This window comes from Cariama cristata, unplaced genomic scaffold, assembly GCF_000690535.1.
Source record: "Cariama cristata isolate BGI_N322 unplaced genomic scaffold, ASM69053v1 scaffold26542, whole genome shotgun sequence".
NCBI classification, from domain to species: Eukaryota; Metazoa; Chordata; class Aves; order Cariamiformes; family Cariamidae; genus Cariama; species Cariama cristata.
In genome coordinates this window covers 1,857-2,122 of record NW_009602497.1, presented here as the reverse complement: position 1 = coordinate 2,122, position 266 = coordinate 1,857, and the positions used below count along the sequence as shown (strand labels likewise).

Here is a 266-nt window from a genome sequence, read left to right as displayed (position 1 = left end):
CGGGCCGCCCTGTGGGTGCCCCCGGTCCCTGGCGGGGGGGGGGGGGCGTCTCTTGTCCCTAAGGAGTGCCCTGCCCCCATGGGTGCCATGTCCTGGGGGTGCTTTGCCCCTGTTGGGTGTCTTGTTCCCCTTAATGGGTGTCATCCACCCAATGGGTGCCCCACCCTGATGGGCACCCTGTCCCCAACGGGTGCCCTATCCCCAGTGGGTGCCCTGTCCCCCCTCCAACAGTGCCCTGTCCCACTGAATACCCTGCCTTGATGGGT

The 266-nt window shown here is 67.3% G+C and overlaps 1 protein-coding gene across 1 annotated transcript in view; it reads right to left on the bottom strand.

Moving 5' to 3' along the window:
* NR2E3 (nuclear receptor subfamily 2, group E, member 3) overlaps positions 1-266 on the bottom strand; it is a gene marked incomplete at its 3' end in the record, with an annotated part of 2,666 nt that overhangs the window by 709 nt on the left and 1,691 nt on the right.